Below are 21715 nucleotides of genomic sequence, written 5' to 3' on the forward strand. Positions count from 1 at the left end.
AGGTACTGTGATAATGATACAATAATTTAAATTTAAAATTCAGTTCTGTATTCACTTTTAACTAGAAAATAGGTAGCTTAACTGCCACTGGAAATATTTTCTAAATAGTAAAACTAGAGTTCTATTTGCTTTGAAGTACTGATACGTTTAAGATCAATTTTACCTCGAGAAAACTTCAACTACCATTTCCTGTTTTGATGGCAGAATACGGCGAAGCTCGTTACTTTTTATGTTCATGATCCAACCGTCCAGAGAAAGACAAATGCTGAAATATCTTTGTATATAAACTTGTATGAAGACACTCCACCTCGTCCGACTTCGTCGAGCTACACTGGCCGACCTGACATGGATCTTGTGACCACAATGCTACTACTGGCGCAATGTCTTCTCCAGCACCGCTTCTCGCAGGGCCTTGTACTTTGTATTATAATGACAACATAGCCAGCATCCTGATCATACTTCAGGAATATTTGAGGGATAATTACTCGAACACCGTTCTGTCCCTATTCAAAAGGAGCTCGGAACGTTCGAAGGAAGCCTTTATTTGTGTATGTTGACTGAATATATTTAAAAAAAATCTTTTGTTCAAGTAGTTCAGATAATCCTAAATTAAGAAAGACCTAGGAAAACTACACTGTGAGAAGCATCGGACAAGGCACTCAAAATGCCTTTTTCTGCTGAGCCTGTTACCTAATGCCCACACGGACCATTTTCTAGCAATATGTATTTGTGGCGACAACTGTTACATATGACTATGAGACGACAACAATCTAAAATCGTATACGAGAACGATGAATTATCATTGTTACCCTAATTTATAAGGAGCTGACACGCGTCGACGAGATTTTGATGGTACACAAACCCTTATCGGCTTTAGTATCGGTTAACGAAATTGAGCTTCTAAATGTGAAAGAGTTCGGAATTTTGACAAAACAGATTTTTAACATCCGCTTTTGTTAATGGCAGTTCGATAAAGCTCTTAAAACAGAGCTAACTTGTAACGTCGCAAGCTTACGTTTGTGAATCGATGTTAGAGGTGAAATGTGCTAAGTTCCCTCGGGGACAAGTGTTAGGTTTTGTACGTGGAAATAGCGCTGCAGAAAAATGACGCGTTGCTATAGGGTTCCTATGTGGCGCGTTCCTCATATATCGAAAGTTACGTGAGCGGCCTTGCAATCGCGCACCCTCTATAAGGCTCTCTGACGTTACTGTTAAATTTTTTTCAACTAGTTTTCATCTGTATGTCCAGACTCGAACTGGCGACTTTCGCCTACTCGCTTTATGATACCAGCATTGCTATCACCGGGACGGTGGCGGTTCTAAGCTGAACGATAAGTTGAGGAGTTAAGGGGGTCGCCATTTTCTTTTGAAATATAGAAAACTGCGTTGGTAATCGGTGCTGATTGAAGTAAATGTCATAACAGATGGAAACGCATTTAAGCGCTGGATCATAAGAGACAGTAAATTTTTTCCGTTAAATCCACGATCACAAATAATAAAGTATACAAACATATCAAACTCGTACCTCGTACTTCCAACTGGATCAAATACTTTTCGGGTGAAGAAGAATGTACACTTCGTTCCGTGGGTTAATATGATTGTAGCCACTAGGGACGGCAAATAGCCGAAAAGATCGTAGCGGAAGCCGGTATTAAGCAATAACCTTTTCGTTCGGCCTTTTTACCTAAAGCCAGACGCAAAGACCAACCGGCAGAGAAGCCTACTGACAAAGTCTATTTTGAAGCTAGGTTAAATTTTAAATTAAATCAATCGTGATACCGCTTGACAACAGGTCATCTTGTATAATTAAAGGTTGTTTTCCATTATATTTACTTGTGGTGAGCAATTTTCGGGATAATCAAGCTAATGTAACGCTGATGTTACGTAGTTTCAAAAATCAGACTCTGTAACTTCGCTTGTATACATGTTCCATGCAAAGAAAAGTTTTGCGCTTAATTGGGTTGTCACGTATTAAATTTTATAAACCTAAGAGGCGTCTTATCAAATCTCGTTATTCGAAAATGAAGCTGCCGTTTATGTCACTCGTTCTGTGTCTGCACTTTTTTTTGTTAAAGCGAAGCCCAGGTTGACCGAGTTAGATTTTTCACTACTCGATAAACCCATTGGCACCTCCCATTTTGGTATTTTGTGCGGGATAGCTACCAGCATCTGGAACAGACGTCAACGAACATGATCGGTTGTCAGAGCTAGTATCCAGTGTTTTGATTCCGACCTCCAATAAAAAGGTTAACTTAGAAGATCGGCATTTATTATCCATACGAACGAATAGGGAGAAGAGTAACAGGCTCGCAGCTTAGGCCCACAACAGGAACAGATACTTATTTGGTGGCCCTGCGGTGGTTCGTTTGACATTTAAATGTCGACCAAAATACGCTAACTAAAAGATGCTTCGTGGCAACTATGTATCGAACATCTTTTACGTGAATCGAGTCAGCACCTCGAAAAACACCTTCTACTATAGTATATTGGCAAGGCGTCACCGTTAATTGACGGACGCTGTAATAGTATGACGCGAATAGATGCTCAGTATATACAAAAGCGCTTTACTCTGATGTGCGGAGCAGCGAGCGGTCAAACGTATAACTATGGATGTGCAGACAGAAAAATCTGCACAAATACGCTGTAAATAAAAGCAAAGTGGTCACTAAGAGGAGGTAGCGTGTTTTCGTCACCGGGTTGAATATTCGAATCAACATTCCAGTACGTATATAACAGGTGTAGGTAAATACTGGCGTTATGGAAATAGGGTAATAAGTTAACACTAATTAAACCATTCATTAGGAAGACTTCCTTTATAAGCCGGTACCTTTTATTGTTATTTACTAGTATTTGTACGGTCATCAATGTTGTTTCACTGTCTCAAACAAATGACGTTAAATAAAAAAAAATGTTTATGAGGAATATTAAAGATAATATAATACACATTACCTGCGATTTCATGGCAGCTTTATATTTTCTTCTTTGTAAATGTACCAGCGGTATATCTATGTAAAATACTAAAGCCACTTATGACGTCATCCTTTGAACGATCAAGAGGATTCCTGGTAGCATAACGGCAGCAGTACTAATAATAATAATAACTAATAACTTACAGCAGATTCAGAAGTGCCGCTGTAAACTTAAACTGCTGGTGCGTCTATTCCGAAAAAATGCGCCTCGGCAGTTTACTACTCCACTGCCTAAACTTTTGGGGTAAACAGCAGGACAATGGGAAAGCGAAAGTAACACACTGGCTATTGGCTGGCGTTATATGGACGGACAAGCAACTTTTGGACATTTCTCGTTGTATTTTTTCTGTCAATGACTGATCTTAAGTCTATTCAAAAGTGATGCTGTGTATAGGGGACGCCCACCGTAACCGTGTGTACCGTGGCAAACAGGAGATTGATCTTATTTAATTCAGCAACGACACGGCATTTCTTTCATTTTTTGTTCGTAATTGAGTTGCTTCCCTACGGACTATGCTGTACGGCGGGATGTTTGCCCCCATTCATGTCATCCTTTTTCCTTACGTCCCAACCCAAGACTTTTCTTTCTCTCTTTCCTTATTCTAACGACGTTTGCCTGGTAAATGAACAGGCCAAAAGGTGACGCCCAACTTAATGCGCCTGTTTCAGTTTGTCACCCGCAAATGGAACGTTGCCTCAATTTAACTGCCATGACGAAACATTGAGCGCTTTTATACTCAGTTAAACAGGAGGGGTTATTCTGTTCGTAGGCGCAGGGCAGTGCTCTCCGCTTCTGACCCGACGTCCGGGCGACTCACCCGCACAATTCCAAAACCCAACTGTACAAGGGCGTCAGCACAAGCATTCTGCCGCACAGGATTACATATATATAAAAAGTGATTAGTAAGTCGTTGTCGCCGCATCTACTGCTCATATCTAAACAGCAAGTGTTTCTCGGATTTCTAATTGAATGGAAGGTCGACCCGCAAAAGTAACACTACAATGTATAAAGGAGACAACAAAATAATATGGACAAGTTTCAAAAGTGGCTTACTGCAATATCGTCAGTGAATGAATCAGGGAAAATCCTGTATCGTGTTCGTCAAGCTCGATTTACGTACGCTTGAGCAACGTAAAAGTTTCCACAAAGTTGGAGAAAGGTATATTTACAAGTACTGACTACTAAGAATGAACCAGTACAAATGCTGACTGTCGTCGTGTAATTTAAATGCTTGCAGAATGATATTTTAAATGTTTCAAAAAAAACGACCCATTAAATGACGCTATACTTCCTTCGGTTACTATAGCGACGACATTGTTAGCAGGGATGGGTATAAAATATCGGTATCAATTTGGCCCAGAGGATCATCATCATCATCATCCGAAAGAGGCCCAGAGGTCTGCCTGTACGGTTGAGACACACACTCATACACCACACACTCACACATAGATACATCGCTATGTTACCGCTTACAACAGAAAAACCCGATAAGCCACCATTTCCTATAAATGATAAATTATATCGATAACCTGAATATATATTGGCAAGTCTCCGTTAACACTCAGTGTGATGACATATATCCTAATGGACGACACAACAAGATAAGGGGTTGTCAAATATTTCGAGCTTCGAATGCATGGTATTTGGCGGGCATCAAGGATGTTAGAGAACAGGTTGGCTAAATTTGGCATTCTGTGCAGGACCTAATAAGGATTTTTTTTTTAGGAAGCGCTACTTGCCGATCGGTACTCTTGCTAGATTATCTGTCTGTGTCGCGGCGCGTGCGTTGCTAGTTTTGGCTATCGCTTTTCGCTAGAAGAAAGCCTTCTTGTCGGCTGTTGGGCAGGGATACCCCTTGCAAAAGACAGAGTGACTATTTTTAACTTAATAGCACGTTTCCCTCCTCTAGAATAGCTCACGATCCGCAGTCATCTTTCGAACGTATAGTTGTCAAGGCAACGTCAATTCTTCGTAACGATGGGTCAGCTATACCGGATCGAATATCAGAAAATGCTGCTGTACGTCGCCTTCTATTGCGCCTTCCTGTTGGCCTTTCCCGACGAAAAAAGAGCTCTAAAAAAAACTAAGAGGCACTTGAACGGACGGAAGGAAAGGACTATAAGTTCGTTAATCGTCGCTGCCTTTTCCAGCGGCGTCTCTGCCGTAGTCCAAATCTATAGCTTGCCAAACTTCCCAGAAGGCTAACTGCTGGTTACTATCTACGTCAAACCCTAATTCCACGATGTCGATTGTAATTCAACGGAACAAAAATAAAGCAAAGCGGAAAAACAGAGTAGGATCAATCAACTGCATAGATGTTCTTCAACTGTTTATTGAAAGTAAAATTAATAAAACCCTATCGACCGTTACGTTTGCAGTGATCAACACAATATACACACAACTGCATCGTGGATAGGTCTTCAATAGAACTACGACTATTAGTGAAAGTAAGCTTAGCCTCATAGCAAAGCCTGAGCGATAGTAAAGTTTCATTCAGCATTGTTAACTTCAAAGTTCTAAAACAATACAATTTTTGCGACAAAGTAAAAACTTATCCCAAGCAAGGAGATGATGCAGTTTAGAGGTTATGTCCAATTGAAGTAAATAAAACGCCTTCATCGAACTAGAAGCAGCCAATCTGAGAACTATTCTGCAGTAAAAAGCCTATTACTTTCATATTTCTCCATGTAGCGTAATACACAATGATTTTACGTGCTTATATCTTTGACCTATTTTAAAAACACTAACATACTGTTAGAAGGAACTGGTTAAGGTTCTTGTAGAGCGGTGGGATCTATATATATATAATCATTGGCCGAACACGAGTAAAAATGACTCTTCGATCTCTCTCACGGTTTTCGTGTAAATATAGGATAGGCTAGCCTATGTAGTCAGTATAATCTTTAATACTGGTGCATCTTTATAAAAACACTCGTAGACGAATACCGAGTCGTCGTACTGCTCCTATGCATTTATTGTCACCTAATTTAATGTCGTGTCGCAGCTTGCCTCACCTGTTTTTTCAGACGAAATCGAGAGGAGATCCGTAGCGATCTGAATCCTGATCGTGCTTATCTTGTGTCGGCGCCTGGTTCGTTCATTCGTCCGTCCGTCTAGCCAAGCAATACAGATTTAAAATGTACACATTACACTAAGCGCGCCTGTTGTCGTTACTGCTGGTGTTTGAGCCTTTAGTCGCGCGTCTTTGTGCGTCTCATTGAGTATTCAGACCCCTTCGCCAGAAGCTGGGTATGGCAGCAGCAGCAGGTTAGGTGCTGGCGATTGCAGCCGGCAGAGCGGCTTCATGTTTGCCTACACCCGACTCTGACTGAGTTGCTTCTGATTTGTTTTAGAGTTCAATTGATATCAGTTAGCACAGAGGTTTCGATGGACCTAGGTTCACTCGCCACTGAATGCGTACATGGGGTTCTTAGTTAGGTTATCTGTACGAGTGTATTTTGTGCTGATGCTGCAACTGCTGTTTCTACTGGTGTCTCTATTTTTTTTTTAAAATAATTTTTGCCTTCATTTTTCATCTTCTTTTGCTTGACACAGACGTCTGACACTCGTCGGTCTATGAAGATGAACACTTCCAATGTGAGTCAACTCTGTTTGACAGATGGAGTTTCATGACGATGATCAAAGCGAAGTTTATTCGATTAGTGCGCCATGGTGTTGCAGCGGTGACAAACTGACACAGTTGTTGCTGTTGTTGTTGTTAGCTAGCGAATGCACGAAGGAACGCAAGCTCCAATCTGGCAGCGCAGTACAATTGCGGCTGCTGCTACACGCGGTATGCAGATGCAGCGGCGGCGACGATAACGACGGCGGCAGTGTTATCGCTGAACCGTTGGCGGTTTGTTGGTATTTTCAGTTGTTGTCAGGACTGTTGCTGGCGCTTTCGTTGGTACTAGCACCAGGATTGACGCTTCCCCCCCCGGATGGATGATGATGATAACAAGGTGTCCACTTGTTCCCGTAGTAGCTCCCGTCCACTTCGTGCACCGCTGCTGCCTCTTGGCCTCCTTCTTCTTCCTTCAGAGCCGTTCTTCCTTCACCCGATTGCGAACTGGCTGCTACCGCGAGCGTCCGAAGCTTGCCGGATTGGCGGCGCATGCGTAAAACAGCCTAGCGAGCAGCGCACGGAGCACAAACTCCGCCGTCCCGGAAAGGGAAGCTTCCCACGGGAGTTGACGCCATGGCAGACCCCCGCTCCCGCAGTTCCCTCTGAAGACACCCCCAACCTCAATCTCGTCTTCCTCCACTCGGTTTTCCGTGCCCTGCTATACGCCTCTCACCGTCAGCCTTACTTCGCCAACTCCCTATTTCCTAGCTACCAGCAGTTTTCAGCGCCCTTCCTTTCTGGACCGAGCAGTGCCACCACTGCTGCTGCCGCTACTGTTCTTCCATCTCGTCCTACGTTCGCTTGGTTTGCCAGCCTCATTGCCTGCCTGTCAGAGAGTCAGGCGTCCACCCGTCGGTTAGTTTTACCGGCGACCACACAACCACCGGCGACCATAAGGATTACGACTTGTAACACCGGCAGTGAGCAGATTGTCGCCCCGCGTTTCGTTTCGCCCGTCCTAACCAGCAGTGTACGGCGAAAACCAATGGCGATATCATACAGGCAAGACGTTTGCATTGCAGATATACAACGAGCTTGCCTCTGTCGCTACTTACGCTAGCAATGAATAGCCCCGTTCAGCATTAGAGGGTCAAGGCGGCTCGAGGGAGGGGATATGATTCAGGTGGTGGTGGTGGCGGCGGCGGCGGCGACGGCGGCGGCGGCGGCGGCTGATAGTATATGTCGGGAAAGGAAAAGCGGCTCTGGCACCTGGGAGCAAATCTGAGCGAAGAAGGATGGAGGAGTAGTTGATGAAAAGACGAGGGAAGTTGAGAGGGAGAAAGAAGGAAAGGGAGAAATTGCAAGCGGACATGTCAACAGTCTTGAAGAGCCGCTTGTCGTTCTGGTAGAACACCCTGCCTAGCTACAAGACACTGTCGAGACGAGCACAGGCTAGAGAACAGAGCAGAGAGACGTCCATTGTGGCGACACTCATAACAGAGTACCAACAAGTTCTTGCGGTTTTCTTAGCTAGGTAGAATGCTTGCGACTCTCGATAACCGCACACACTCACTACCCGCTAACTAAGATTCGTCGGGAAACTTTGCGAAAAATAATAGATATCGACGAGAATTCGAAAGAACGTTGGGTGCGCCCAAAACGTTTCCCATACGCCAAGAGACTTGTGGTAGTTCTCCAAGCACAAGGGTTTTGGATGCCTTGGAAGTAGGCCAGGTCTGAGAGGAGCTATTTATATGGCCCTCTGCCAATGTTGAGTACGCACTCATACGCACATACAGGCAAAAAAACGCGACGCGCATAGCCGTATCAGAACTGTGGAGGACTTGTGAGTGCCGTCTAACGCTCGACTTCCGCGACTGCCGCTGCAAAGCGACTTAGCTATTTTTGGGATGGCATAGAGAAGTCTCAGCACGATCATTATACAGCTAGTCGAGGTGGTTCTAGATGAAGACCAATTGGCGAAAAATACATCAATCTTTAATGCGAGTACTTCGTTGACATCTGAACAGTACAGTCACGTCATTTATCATTGAATAATTGCTCATGATGGAGGAAGATGCCCCTGCTTGACATCGCTAGCTAAATCGTGGCGTAACATAATGCATTGAAAAAGGACACTGTAATAATAGCATGCAGAGATTTGGTTGACTGAAATATTTTTTATTTCACTTGATCTATGATGCTGTTTTTTTTTTTTGCTGATAATAACCGCAATGCGTGAAAACTATACTTTGAAAAAATTAAACATGATTTTTTCCGTCTATCAGCATTTGAATCTACCGAATAAAGTAAGCAACTATGGCCGAGTGAACACATCAGATCGACTAATCGGTAAAACACTGGCTCGGCATTGTAAACATTCGAAAATCTACCCCCACATACATCCACAACATTAAGTATATTGTGTTTCTTAGTGGTCTTCGTCGCTATAGCATCATAAGAGGGTTTTGTCAATAGATAAACATCCTGTTACAGTGTTTGCACGCTTTTCGCCAAATGAAGTCGCAAATTAAGGTCTATGAAGGCCCGAGTATCATATGAAATACCACTGCAGAGTTAAATCTACCATCCATCTACCTTAACAAGTTGTGTTGGGTGAGTATTTCTATTTTATTAGGTTAAGTAGCACTCTATGGCCTATAAGGAAGCCGTGCAAATTTCGCAGACGAGCAATCGCTGCTCGGAATCTGATAGCAAACATACTTGTCAAACGTTACCAATGTAACTAGATTATTCACGAAATAGAGGTACTCAAGTTAGAAACTTCTCGATTTTACGTTATCGCCTTTTAAACAACATGTGATGAAAACAGTTACGAACGGAAGTTGCAGATTTTTAAGTCGACACGACAAAAGTTATGTGACTATAATAATCAATATTATTATCTAGCTACGTCTCTAATCCCAAGATCAGCCTTCTTCTGTGTACTTAGAGCTATTTTGTTACATTACCTTACTGTCGCAATCATCTTCCTGCAGCTATCTCATTGCCCCGTTTTGTTTAACCTTCCGCGTGGTTCCATGGTGTTATCCATGTGAGTACCTTGCTACAGCTCTCGTATTCGATCAAGTCGTCTTACCATTGTGGCGATACACTGTCATTCCGCCATGCAGTTGTATACTTAACTTAAAAACTTCATCGTAACCCTAAAAACATTCATGTGAATCTTAGACCGCTGGAGAGTCAAGCAGGTAAGCAATAAACAATGGTTTCTAAAATTCTAAAACGTTTACGAATATTGTCGACGGCAACGACCTGCTGGGTTTCATTAGTATTGTAGGCTAGTTTTTTGTCAATCTACGTAAATGTCTGCTGTCGAATAAATTAAGCAGGTTTTGTATTTGAGTGTTAGGCAAATTGTGGACAGCTGCAGACGAAACTACTCGAAACGGTCGTTTTTTTCTCGGTTAACAGGGACGTTCGTTTAATATTTTAGAAATTAGTTGATTTGTCAAAATCCTCTTTGTAGTATTTTCCCGTAAAGCCAAGTCACTGCACTCGTTAGAACTGAAATTTCTTATATCTAATTAGACTGATTAATATTAACTGATTTAAGATGGCTATATTTAAACTATTTCGGTAGAACAACAGAAAATCAGGAGGAACATAACAGGAAATAAGTTTAGGTTTTAGCTTAAATGGCTCAAAATATCCAGGCTATCTTAAACCTATGTAGATTCGTATAGGGAGAACATATGTTCTCGTTACATGTTTTGAATTCGCAGTCTTTAAAGATTGATTTCTATGACAAAAATGCTGTTTCAGGATAGCTCAGTCGAGCTGAGTATCATTAACCGGATACCTACATAATGAACTACACCGTATTATTCCATTGATGCAATGAAACGTCCGTTTAGCCAAAAAGGCCACGTACTAATCTGCGATCACGAACCTAACAATCTACATTGTTAGGTATACAGCTGCATAAGGCTCTTTAAGACGATATGAAGCCGGGCAAAATAGATACGAATAATCCCTTGTCCACGGGAAGTCAATAGACCAATGTTCTTTGTTTCTCTATGAGATTTCAGGATTAATCTCTAAATTGGGATAAAATGGTCCACGATATGCTTCCTATAGATTTTTATATTAGGCTTAGTGGCAAAATTTAATCCGTGCTAGCTGAGCTAGATCAACAGAACAACATAGACGATATTGTGGCATGGATCTCAGACACATTTGGGGCATGTTCAAGCGAGAAATCATGCTTCCAACACCACGGGTCACGAATAATGCTTGATTTTGGATGCTTACATTTATAGTACATCGAGGATTCCTTTATTAAATGTTAATTTGTTGCTATCTGTATATTTGCACCCTGTCCCATGATAAGCGGCTACAAGTTGAAGGCTTCTGAAGTCAACTGAAAATCCAAAGGCGACCTAAAAGTTAAAAATATGTTGATACAGATGTGATTTGCGTATCTTGACTACTATAATTACCAAATATAGAAAGCCTTTAGTTTATTTCGAGTGGCCTCAGTCGACTCTAAGAGGTCGAACTATGTAACAATTCACTCACAAGCGTCACTATCAGCAGATACTTCATCATAAAACAGGGGCGACGTATAATAACTCGCTGACCTTGAGAGGCTGCGTGAACCTCACGTTCGGTGCAGTATTTCGATTAGCTTATAACTCCACTCTCTTTCTTTGGGTTTTCCTCGTTTCTACGGATGCGTATTAAATATTCACTTGTCTCGTAAACCACCACCTGCATTTGTACGCGTTACTGTTAAGTCAAAAACATTTCATACTTCCAGAGATATTTATGTCAATAATGTCTAACCATTGCGATTTCGGAGCTTTTTCAATGTAGACCGCAGTCCCTAAATATACACTGTTTTCCTAACAATGTCATTTCTTGTTGAACGAAAAGCTTAACTTAGAACTTATTACGTGTTGTTATGGTAAAAATCCAGGAGGCTGTGGCACCTACGTAGAGCACGAAGTAAGTATTTCTTTGCCATACAACATTTACAAGCATCAAACGTACTAACTAGAGCGGTAGGGATGAAATGGCACCATATCGGCGTAGCCGTTGCCAATAAAGTGTTTCGCTAGAAGCTAAGTTGTGCGTCATTTAAGCTAGTGCATCGATCATATATAGCGCTTTGAGTAACTTAAGTTGCTCAAGTTGTACTGTATACGAATCATGCATTTTGTTATGTAGTGTGCTATTTTATTTGGAGGAGCCCAACTCTGGAAACGGAAGTTTAACAGGGTTAAAGAAGGATGCATGCAGGCAGAATATTTGAAATAAACTTTAAACTTTTTTATATTAATCATGCTACATAAACCGTGACACTAAACCTTTATGAATAAGCCTCGCCAGGAGTGTCACGTTATTACCGTAGTATGTCAACTGGCAGGGTTCGGATCAAAGCTTCCTACTTCTTGGGCTAGCAGTTTCGCCTCACCGATTTCTTGGTTCGATCGAACCAAGAGCCGATAAATTTAAGCGTTTGGTTTTCGAGTGGGTTATTTCTGTGAAAAGGACGCGCAGGCGTAAGGACACGACGTTTGTTAATTTCTCAGATGTTCGTCCAGAAAAACCACACCGCTTATCGGCAAAACGAAGTCCGCCTATAGCCGCCTATCCTAAAGGAACGGCTACCTCGAGTGTCCATTAAGCAAGCTATGTGCGAAAGCTACTTATGATACGATGCGAGAGTCTATCATCCTTCATTCGAGCTGGAAGTTTTGAACCATCAGACAGCGGCTGGCTAGCGACAGGGTGCATGTCATCGATATAAACTACTGCTAGTGACGGGACACAGCTGGACTGAATGTGAAAATGCCTTACCCAGCCACCTACAATTGAAGTTCCATTTACTAATAACCCTAATTTACCTTATGTTACCAACCTTTAAATCTACATGCGTTCGAATTAGAGGGCAGAATCGTTTCTCGATAGTAAATTGTAGAATACTTTTAAACATGTTATTCCATTGGTGTAGAGGTTTACTTCATTCAGGTATCTACCTAGGTACAAACTCAAAAGCTGCAGCTTGGAACGCCATCGGATCTATTGGTAGAAATAGTTCTACTATTAATCACCCTACAGTATACTAAAACGCAATGGGGAAAATACGATGCGGTCCGATGACGTTTGTTCGAAGATGCTCCTACACGTTCGGCACTAGCCTCGCAGCGAATTTTTCAGGCGTAAACTGTATAAGAAAAAAGGGGCAATCACCAAAAATACGGTTGATTCGTATGAGTATTTAGAAGTTGTTTGATTGGAAGGTGAATACACGTGAACTAATACCGGCGACATCTGGTCCTCGATATGGGATGCGGATTCTTAAATGCCACGAGATTTATAAAATTTCGCTAAACCTGGCTTCAGTTTCACCGCGTAAGCATCAATACACTGATTGTTAAAACCAGCATGAGTGTTATTTCCATTTAAGTCCAGTTTGCGTCGTTGCACCAGTTTGTGATAGGATGATTCAATAACTATCACATTCTTATAACCGCTCTCATATGAACTCCAACGCGATAAATAGTTAACAGAAAATGCTGTGCACAATTTCCCTTCAGTAAAAAACACTCGCTTGTGTTCAAGCTGTGCATAACTTCATATCTGTCCAAGCCCTGTAGGACCGTGGTCGCTTTATTCCTGTTTCCAGTCCATGTGCATTAGGAAGTCAAAGTCTGCCAAACAAACACATTCTTTGCCGCTAAATTGTTATATTGTTATTTTTATGATATTATATATATATATAACTTTTCAGTCTTTGCCATTTTTCGTTCCATGGAAATTGGTTCACTACCGAATCTATCATCTTGTTTGCAAACTAGCAGTCTCCAGCAAGACAATCAGCCGTTTTCCATCTGCCATCGATGTGACCAAGGCATGAATGGACAGACAGGCATGCAAAGAGGCAGAAGCCTGTCGTTTTCTTTCTTTCTGTGCGTCATTCACTAACTCTCTGCTGATACACGAGACCGCAAAGGCGTTAATAATTTTCCTCCACCTCGCGTCTAATTCCTACCACTACCCCAAGCCCCCCACTTTTTCCTTACCACAACAGTAACTTTCAGCGGAACTGTGAAAAACTAAAGCGAGTAACTATTTGATGTCACAAAATCGTCACTAATCGTCTCTGCTTTCTGCCGTGAAGTAAATTGTGTACAACAATTCAATGCCACGACCACCCTATGACGTCTCATCAATTATGCAACCTGGTAAATAAGATCCATATAAAACAAATATAAGTAAAACATAAACTGAAAAATACGTAACAAAATTGTGATGTTAGGAAATGGAAATGTTAAGAAATCTTTGCACCACAAAATCAAAGGAAATATGCAAATACGGTAATTTGCATATTTCCTTTGGTTGGGATATATGTTTCACGTCTTGACCTCGACAGATTTCATGTCAATAAATCGCAGCTTTAGGCCGAGTAAGCTTATATCAGTACAGGAAAACTACGTTATCTGTTAATAATTGGCCTTCTTAATTGCAGACAGGTGGCAGACCTCGAAACATTTAGTAGGTTACCTTCACAACAAACCACCTTCTGTAAATATATGTCGGGGCCAATATGTAAGCGCTTCAGAATACGCTTTATAGCTTTTCGAATCTCTGCGTACTTCTAGAGTGATGACCGGCCTGGACGAGGTCCTCAACAGCATTCCCTTTCGAAATACGGGCCTATTAACAGCTACGTAACCCCCGGGCATCTATGACGAGTTTAGCGATGATCTCGTTCACACCAGAATCTTAGCATTTTTCTGACTTCGGCCACCTCAAGGCCACTCAAGTTGGGGGTCCTTCAGGACACCTTCCGGGGCTTTGCATCTGGATCGGATCTTTTCCTTCGTACCATTCTTAGTACATTGAACCTGGCTACGTTGGGCATTGCGACTTAGCTACTCGAGGAATTCGACCTAGTATGCACTAATGGGTTGGGTTTATTTACACATCAGTCCAACCGGCAATCGTCAACAAGAAATCACTTCTCCTGGATGAACACATAATCCAACGAGCCTTCACCTACGTCATCTTGTTGCCTCTTTCAACCAATTCTGAGTCGGACCTAGTGAATTCCACAGACAATAGCTTTGCGATTTGGCCTACCGCTTCGTTGATATTCGACCTAACTACTCTCTTGATCTAGGCCTCACTCCGTTCTCGCTGTTACCAGCAGCGGCAACGTACGAGTACCGAAACAAATGCGATTTTTCTTTAAAGGAATAGCATTGGGAATACATAGCATTAAGTCTGTCATTGGTACTCGCCGTAATGCGGGGCGTTTAGAAGAAAGAAAAGATCTACCGGTTTACTCATCAACGACTTTTCTATTGTGTAACCAAAATAAATTCACTATAATTAATTTAATTGCGAAAAAATGTCAATTGAAGATGTTCATACCGTTGGCACCCCACAGGCTGAAGTTAAATAAGCCAGAGGTGGGTCTATATGTGCCACTAATGATTCCGCGCCAAAGAATTGCGCGGAATCATTAGTTTACTTAACCAAGTGTAAGGGAAAACGCTTTTGTTCCCGAAGAGAGCTGTGATTGTCTAGAGACGCCAATACTTTTTGCTCATTTTTTGCCAACTTAGACAGGTTCGTCCACCATAGGTTTACCATAAAGTTCCGTTACACAGTATGCAGTTAGCTTTCAAATGAACCGCGTACTGGCAAATCAACGAGTTACATTTTGTTTAAGAAATAAGAAGACACAATAACAATATGATAGTATCGTTCTTCAAAGCCAACTGAAGCCTGTATAGATGTCGTAATTATGCGTTATTTAGATATAAATAATTATTAATGGGAAGCTCTAACCCATGATCGTGATCAATGTACCAATAATGTCGTTGCGTCCGAAAAACGCGCTAATAATACCAATAAAGTTATTGGTTTTTTTTTAAAAAGCAACAACGTGTGAATAAAATATTGAGCAATTACGATGTTTCAAATTAACGTACGTACACATACACGCATTTCTTCTAAATTAAGTTCTTTTCTAAGCCCTCTTGGTTCTCTTAAGTTTCTCTGTAGGGTCAGAATCCGATTGCATATCATCTCGAGACACCGTGGCCCATATATGTAAAGTAACTCATTGCGATCTCTTTTATATGTCGTATATGGCTCTGCAAATGTAACTATATTACGGTTAATTAAGAGACGGTTGTTTTGTCCCTTTATCGTGCAACGATTATTAGAAAACACAAAAAAAACTATAGCATTAAATTTGTAGAAACAACGTGAAATCTTAAGTAAACAAAACAAATGGGTCCTCGTCGGTGTAATCCGGCTCCGATTTTCGAAATCCGGGCTACAATTAGCAAACGAACGGGCAAGGGTCCTATTTCCTACAGGTTGTGGAACGAAAAGAACAGCCACGGGAAATTAGCCAGTCAATGTCGTGGAAGATAGAATGATTTAATCAAATGCAGCTCCATGACACGCGAGTGCATATATTGATAATAAAACACTTCTAAATCTAAATTAAACTTTCAAAATTACGAATTAAAAAATATGGTTATGTTAGTCGCAACTTCTATCTAGACTGATACAAAACATTAAGTTGTGCAAACTTTAATTTTTTTTATAACTGAAACATGGTGGCTTTGAGCCCGCCTGGAAGGCTAGCTTCTATCTATACTGACTAATGTTTTAATTTAACTTAATCTAATTTAAGCTCTTATTATATCAGACGTAATCTCTTCTGCTGTGTGCGAAAATATAGCTAGGTAAGATTACGAAGACCCTTTCATGTATTCCGTCAGACTCGATGGAACAGAATAACTATCATTTCTAATATCGCTATGAGAAAGTGGTCCTGATCGTGACTTCAAGATAGTATACGCAAAGCGTCTAATGCATGTCGGGCCTGCGCCCAAAAGCTTCGACCTCTTGTGCCTTTATCCATTTCACTATTGAGACTCAGCAAGGACAACCAAATGGTCTCTAACATGTCATTGTTCATGAATGTTACTTCTTTAACAAGACGTTTTAAATAAACGATCGCGCCCTGAATGGAATAACCTGGTCACAAATAAAGAAGGGAGGTCCATTATGCGTCCGCCTAGAGTAAACAACAGTCTTTCATCGTCACTGAGTGGGTAGTACACTTAAGAACTACAAGTTTCCGTTCTGTCCCACAATAAGATCTTTTTTTGCCTCGCTAGTAAAGCTTATACAGTTTTATTACCAATAAAATCTTTAATGTCTTATATTTACTTATACTAAATATATGATACAAACTCTGCTGAATACATAGGACATTTTTAAAGCTCTATCGATAGTTTTTCCTAAATATTTTGTTGAGCCGTGTGTTCCAGGTACTCACACGACAGATGAATGTGTTGAGATGTATTTCAAACAATGATAATTTACCTCATTTTGTCCTAACTAATTTGGCGACCTAGTGCAGAAATACGATTGTTCCTATTTCACAAATGTTCAGGTCTATGCCGTTGTTATGATACGAAAGAAAAACACCTCCTTTTTGTAAAAGCTACCTTGAAAGCGCGACCACATACCTCAATGCAAAAATCATTTGTAGATAAACATCTTGCGCATAAAATCAATTTCATAATGCTTCAGGTATGGAGTTGGGAGTAAAATGTAGGTCAGTTACGGTAAATCTATTGTTAAGGTCATACGATACGCTATGTCACCTGAAAATAGGCCCAGTTAATTTTTCACACATGCGTCACAATGTACAAATACAAATATACATGTAATTTGTCTATTGTACATACAAAACGTGCATGTACAATATACGATGTTCGATGCTCTTTAGCAGATCACAATGCTCAAAGAACTTTCGAATTACGCACCATAAACAGAAAAAGTTCGCTAAATATTTACTGCAGATCAAAAGATCGAAGAATTCAGCGGCAAAGCTTTAGCTGGCAATGAAAATCACTGCTTAACGCTTAAGTGTTTGTTTATCAAAAATGAGAGCACCGAAGATTAAAGAAGAGGCAGACGACACAATTATCTTGCGAGAAGAAATAGGGAGGTTAAAAATCGCAGCAACGGTGAGCCCCATCCTTATCACGGTTCGACACGGACCGAGTCAAGTGATAATTTCGTCTTCCATATTTTTACTTTTAGATTCGTGTCTGTATGGCTTCGACTGTTTTTAAAGGAGGTGATAGGTGGCGTACTATGTTATACCGTCGATTCTCTAAATGAAAAGTCGTAAATAACAACGTTGGGTAATGCAATTTAGCATCTATCATTTAAAAGTACATAGCTGTTAATAATAATAATAATAGGTGCTACATCTAATATATAGTTTGAAGTTATTGTAACTTTTCCACCCGTTAAGTAGCTCCAGACTGCCTAATCGTTGGTATCAGAAAGTTATGACTGTTTACTCGGTTAAAGCCATGATAAACTGCAGCACTCATAGTTAGTGGCCGATTATTTTTTACGCCTTAACGTAATGACAACATTCAAGCAAATATTAATAAACTAACTTTTTTAGTCGTTACCATATTTTAAGCAAGCAGTAAAGCTTTGGCAACAAAGCCGTACTTTTGGGAAAAATGGTGGTAGAAATGAATTTAGAATTAGGCGACCTAATCTTGTTTATTATTTCGCTCATAGACACCTGCATAGAGTTGAAGACAGAACGCTCAGTCAAGCAAAAGTACTCCGTTCAAACCTAGATGTAAATTACTGACCGAATATGTAACATTTGCAGAACTGTCAGATCTAGCTAGGTTATCCCAAGTGCGTCATCGCGATTTTCCCACCCCAATCCCTGGATATGAACTCAATTCAATAAGAAAATTAATGTCTGTCTAAATATATTGATTCAGCCGTAAAAAAAACACTTAGTTGTATGTTCTATAAATTTAAAAGATTAAATTATGATCCTTACCTTACGATTAAAGATAAAAGCAAAATATATAGGCAAATATACAACGCTAGTTTACTCTATTGGCACATCCAACATGGCTAACTGAACAAAGATATATGGCCAGTTTACAGAGATGATCTAGATAAGTTGAAGATCCGATGTGTAGAGCAAACTTGAACAAGAACCTTAATTGTTCCGAATAAACCTGAAACTTTTTTTCTCATTTGGTTACAGTTTTTTTCTAATCAAGTTACAGCTGTATGAACTGTTAGATGAAATCCTCTTAGCTTAATTTGAAATTTCTCCAACAGAATTATGAGGCCACAAAGTAATTCTTCAGGGGCTTCTGCAAGTGTTACTCATCTCACACTAAATTGTGCCTAAATACAAAAAAAAAAAATAAAGATACGTAGAGTAAAATCGGTTTGGCTATTGTTTTTATTCGCGATTACCATAGAAATACTTAGAAAGATATTGCAGTGTAACGCACCGAACAATGTCGTACCCTGAGAAAGAACCTAGGAAAGCAGTCCGTTGTTTCTATTAACGCGACAGTTGGGAAAATCAATAAAGGAATTCAGAAACGGGCATGTGATAGATTTAGACCCCGCATTTAAGCCGTTCTCAGAGCGAACGGAAATTACACTGATTGAGCACATCCGTTTGTAAGGTTTTTATCAGCAGATGCAAAACTTTCATCGGTATATCTCTCCGGTTTCATTTAGCGCTCTCCTACGAAAGGACGACGTAAAAAAGTTTCATTTTAACGGAAGGCCCTGTAATTATCCGAAGCTAAAAAAACTTTGATGGGATAATCGACGAGTCAGGTATCACTATGAGATTTAAAGGCACTGAAGGCACAATAAGCTCTCTGGTCAACTCAAAACGCCGGGTTTTATTGATTGTAGATAAAAAAAAAATATGTGCGCACAGAACATGATCATCTCTCTAAGAAAGTCGAGTACTATTGTAGAATCAAGAATGCATCCTTTTGCCTAGATCATCCAGTGTCTGGCAAGCGCGGTGGGGTATTATTCTCAAGTCGTCTCGAGTGTCGTCTGCGTTTCTCAACGAAAATGACAACTCAAGGCAGGGACGACTTCAGGGGTTAACGGCGGGCAACTGTATAGATCTTCGACAGTGAGGAGGGTAGAAAGAGTGACGGCTCAACCGGAGAGGTCATAACAGTAATGATGGTGACAATGTTAGCGACCCGTCACGTGCTGAACGCTACATGATCGGAGGCTAATAATATCAGCTACGAACGACAATCGGATTGCAGAATCGAACCATAGGGGATAAATGAAAGCTTCGTGTTAGAATTCCCGCTCAGGAGGAAGTAGGGGTTGACTTTTCCGCTGGAACAAATGTGGTACAATGTGACGACACTGACTGAATGTGCGATATGACTTCGTCGGTAACGCTTGAGAAGCAACAGAAAGAAATGTGCACGTGCTTCAATAGAGCAATTTTTATGGAATAGACCGGCTCTCCACCTGTGACAGCCATTGATTTTTTTTATCACTAGCTATCAGGAATAATAGACACTTCCTGTACTCATAACAGAAGCGTGCAATGGTAACGCGAGAATTGTTCACTTTGTCTCTTAGAGATATAGATTTCGCTGTTGTTGGTTAAATGGCATCATTATCGCGTTAGGAGACGCAGTAAGGTATTAGGCAGCAGATGAATCTCGCTGGTTACTGGGAGCTACGTGTTCGTTAGAGAAAGGTATCTTGATATAAGCAAAACGAGCCAACAAGAAGACTATTGAAGATGCCGATAGCTCAGCATTCAGCTAGTTATAGATTTTTCCTTTAGTAACTCCTAGTATCTTTCGTCTTCATCGGAGTCCTTGACGTTTGTTACCTCAGCAAAACAATTTGTCGTTAGCACAAACCAGAATGACACTCGCATAGCACTTAGACAACATCATGTTGTACCTCTTTACAGAATACTTGTTCACACCGAGCTCACTTGGATAATTTTGATACCAAAGAAGGCGTTAGCACAAGTTCGTTACTTTTATATCGTCTGCTAAAAGAGGTGCCAATTAAAATTTAAAAACAAAGCGGGTATTCTTGCTTCGTATCGAAGGCCTGCTGGAACGGTAGCGCTGTTCATTTTAGTTTAGGTAAGCTGCACTTAAATCCGTCAGTTCCTCCTCATTAACAACTGCAGAGAAGAATCTTACCATGTGGCGTACGTCGGCGAAATAACTAAATAGTGCATTCAAGCTTATCGGACATATTATCGAAGTGGGGTGTGTTTACCGCAACGTCTCCGCTATTAGCCGACCCTTCTGTGTTGAAGTGTTCACTACTCCAGGAAGCTTTCCCCATTTAGGAGATACGGCAGGGCCTGGAGTGGGCACCATGAGGTGCAAAGCAATAAGGCTATGGCAGAGTCGTTTCTTCCTAACAAACGAGCTGCATTTCAAATACTACTCGTTACAAACACAGCAGTAAACGAGCTTCGAGCTATGTCTCAAACTTCATTACTGGGTTTAGGCTGCTTGTTCGGTAACTACACTGAGCTGTCGCGTTCGGCTGTTCTCCGAGCCACTGCTGATCCTTCCTTAACCTCGCTGATTTTTACATCTAAAAAGAAGATTTCAGTCGTCTTTGCGATATTAAAGGCTTTCACCAGCTAGTCCTTCAGTGACTCGCAGAGAGGTTCCGCCAAGGGTGTTCAGTCTTTTGTAGCACTGACGGAATAGGAAAACGAATTCTGCATGGATAACAAGTTTTACGTAAAGTGCGAATCGAGATTTCTTCTAGAACGTGCAGTTCTTGCGTAACAGACCTGTTTTTTTTTCTGTGAAAACGAGCCGTACGAGTAGATAAGCGGAGAATGAGCAGAGCATCAAGGAATGTAAGCCAAGTTATATTGGGTCGACAGGGATAATATGGCCTTAATAGGCCAGTTGCTCGATCAAATAGGGCAGCCAGTTAACACAAACGAATTCCGAGGAGCTTTAGAATGCGTCTCTTTGAAAAAAAGCTTTTTGATCTCATGAAATTTTAACTTCATATATTAACCGATTTTATATTTTTTTTTCCTTAAAAGTATTCTTAGTGCGAATAACGTTCGTTTTTCAATGAATTAATGCACGGGTTGCGATAAAATAGAGCGGTACTGAAACAGAGACATCGAAGCTTATCGTAGTTGAGACCGCTAGACAGCGGGTTAGAGGTGAAGAAAATCATTCAGCGAACATTAAATATCACAATTTCTCTTGGCATAATCAGAGTTATTTATTTATTACTGTCAATGTTACATATAATGAATGTTGTTGTCTAGTTGTCCTTTTATAT

At 40.9% G+C, this 21715-nt stretch overlaps 2 protein-coding genes across 3 annotated transcripts in view; both read right to left on the minus strand.

The window, feature by feature from the left end:
- Window positions 1-6378, minus strand: part of LOC111268489 (uncharacterized) — a 57422-nt gene extending 51044 nt beyond the window's left edge. Inside the window, exon 1 of the mRNA XM_086971716.1 lies at window positions 5985-6378. The gene's annotated coding sequence lies outside the window, so the exon portion shown is untranslated. The remainder of the gene's footprint in view (window positions 1-5984) is intronic.
- Window positions 6379-6486: 108 nt separating this feature from the next.
- Window positions 6487-21715, minus strand: part of pod1 (coronin) — a 36267-nt gene continuing 21038 nt past the window's right edge. Inside the window, exons 14-15 of one of the 2 annotated variants that reach the window (XR_015314237.1) lie at window positions 10811-10919; window positions 6487-9702 (exon numbers count right to left, since the gene is read on the minus strand). The gene's annotated coding sequence lies outside the window, so the exon portion shown is untranslated. Of the gene's footprint in view, window positions 9703-10786; window positions 10920-21715 lie in introns of those variants that run through there. The other variant, XR_015314235.1, reaches the window with a different exon arrangement.

This window comes from Varroa jacobsoni, unplaced genomic scaffold (assembly GCF_002532875.2).
Source record: "Varroa jacobsoni isolate VJ856 unplaced genomic scaffold, vjacob_1.0 scaffold_1292, whole genome shotgun sequence".
Classification (NCBI taxonomy): Eukaryota; Metazoa; Arthropoda; class Arachnida; order Mesostigmata; family Varroidae; genus Varroa; species Varroa jacobsoni.